The sequence below is a fragment of the Mandrillus leucophaeus genome, unplaced genomic scaffold (assembly GCF_000951045.1).
Source record: "Mandrillus leucophaeus isolate KB7577 unplaced genomic scaffold, Mleu.le_1.0 Scaffold37, whole genome shotgun sequence".
Taxonomy (NCBI): domain Eukaryota; kingdom Metazoa; phylum Chordata; class Mammalia; order Primates; family Cercopithecidae; genus Mandrillus; species Mandrillus leucophaeus.
Genome location: NW_012103920.1, coordinates 25,708 through 28,344, shown reverse-complemented (window position 1 = coordinate 28,344; position 2,637 = coordinate 25,708).

Below are 2,637 nucleotides of genomic sequence, written 5' to 3'. Positions count from 1 at the left end.
TTAAAGTAAACCAAAGTTAACATACTCATTTATTAATGGAGAAGTGGCATTTATCATTATGACTATCAAAACAATTGTGTTAAAATCTCAGGGAACAAGAATGAGTGCAGGGATTGTAAGTTCCCCTGCTGGGTGTTTCATTCTGCTCTTCTATCCATTCTGCTCTTCTATCCATTCTGCTCTGCATCCTCTTGAGTGCTTTTGAAACTTCCCTCGTCTCCTCCTTCATTTCCAGGTTTTCTCACCTGCCACTCATTTTTGCCGTTCCTCTGCCTGACTCTGTTAAGATAAACTAATCCTTGGAATTTGCTGCTTTGAAGTTGATATCGGCTGGGAAACTCATACACAGGCATGTCCCAGTCCTGTGGTCTAGAATCAAAATAGTGAGATGAGACGGAATGTGGGTGGTTGCTGCTCTGCTGGTTACCAGCTGTTTAACCCTCAGATAGATGACACTGAAAACCCTTGGGTCCTGTTTCTTCTTATATGAGATAAGGCTAGTAACACTCACATTCCACGTTTGGGGAAGGATACAGTGAAATCGCCTGATTGGTCATACTTGACCCACAGCTAGTGCTTGGTCAATGTGCCCCTTCCTTCTTTTTCTCCCTACCTGGGCAAGATCAGCCTCTAAAAGTGGTAAGTGATTCTGAAGGTTTCTCCCATGAGGAAGTGACATAGGTTTGTACTTATTTGGATAGTCTAGGCACCTTTTGTTCCTGCAGTTGACACTCTTCCAAATAGTTGAAGTTACTTATAAGTGAACACCACCTAACCATTAGGCTACTGTATTTATAAAGGATGCTAACTTGAATTAGCTTTGCCCAAGCAGAATATTTTAAAAAATAAAGAAAAAGCAGTAGTCCATTCTACCTGTCTGCCAATTTCTATGTTCTAGTTGAGGACATGGGCACACGTGATCAGCAATAAATTCAGACATAATCACCACAAGACAAGGTAATGTTAACAACTTTACATTCAGAACCCAGAACAATAGATGCACTATATTTTTTTGACTAAATAAATAGTTATTCCTGGAGGTGTGATGATTATACTATGCCTAGATCCTGCCAAAGGCAAAAAGGCAAAAAGATATATTGAGACCAGCTATTTGTCTATTGTTTCCCTGCTCAGGGCTAAAATTTTCTGAAAAATCACATAAGAGTCCAGCTGTCAGAATGAGCTCATCACCTGGGCTCGGGATCCCAGATTCTGTGAGCAGGAGACTTCATCCACCCAGGTGTCTGTTTCAAGAACAGTCTCCTCTTTTTCAAAGCGTTCATGGAAATGGGCTTCTCACCTAACAAACAGCAGCTACAGAGCCTCCTTTCCCTGGGGTGCACAGGGTCGGTCAATGGAGACCAAAGAGCCCTCCAGAGAACAGCAGATGGAACACGATTTCACCCTTGTTAGCATCCCAGGGCTTACGATACAGATGGCCCATGTTGCAAATGGAGACGCCGTGGCTATGTTGCCCCTTGCCCTTGCTGATACAAGTACGGGGACATTATATTCAATTTTTGGTCTCCATCCATATGCTGCTCCTCCAATTTATTTGTCTACATGAAGGGATGTGAAGCCTAAAGCCGGAGGACATCCAGTTCGGCTTTAATTACAGTGATGAGCTGTTTGTCAGGGTGCCACAAGCTGCAATGCCACCTTGGTTGCTTACAGACTCAGAGCAGGGGTGACACCAACTCCCCTGCTAGCTGCTGATCATCGAGGCTTGGGCAGCAGCAGCACTTAGTTCAATATTTGTTGTTTGAAACCCAACAGTTATGACTCTGCCAAGCTTAATGAAAGGGAGAAAATAATTACCACAGAGAGCTTATGCAATTTTGAAGACCAGGGGCTTTTAAACAAAGTCACCATGCCGGAAGTGTTCTTGGCATGTCATGAGGACTGTTGTCATTATTAGCGATGACAATGCAGTCATTATTTTTGCAGTGGCTTAATTGTTCAACAGACACCAAGGACCATGTCAACCCAGTTCTGCAAATGGAAACAAACGTGCCATCATTCAGGATCCAGCTTTGACATTCTGCCTTTGCACTCATTTCGTTTTTTTCCTGAAGACCATACTATAGATTGAAGGAATTATTCCAGACCTCTGATTCATGCTGGGCTTTGTTCTCTTCCTCATTCAGTCTCTCAGTCAATCAATACTTACTGGTAGTTGTCATTGTAAGACCTTAGGAACAGGGGGGCTAGCAGACCAGCATGTGTTCTGCCCTCATTGGAATCTTTCACCTTCTACCGCAGAAGGTGCCACCTTTAGGTAGAATGATCAGAGATCTCTCTGAGGATGTCACATTTAAACTGTGACTCTAAGGATGAAAAGAAGCCAGATTTGTAACTAATGAAAGGATGTTCCGGCCGGACGCTGTGGCTCACCCCTGTAATCCCAGCACTTTGGGAGGCCAAGGTGGGTAGATCACCTGAAGTCAGGAGTTCGAAACCAACCTGGCCAACATGGTGAAACCCTGTCTCTACTAAAAATACAAAAGATTAGCCAGACGTGGTGGCAGGCACCTGTAATTCCGGCTACTCAGGAGGCTTAGGCAGGAGAATTGCTTGAACCCGAGAGGCAGAGGTTACAGTGAGCTGCGATTGTGCTACTGCACTCCAGCCTTGGCA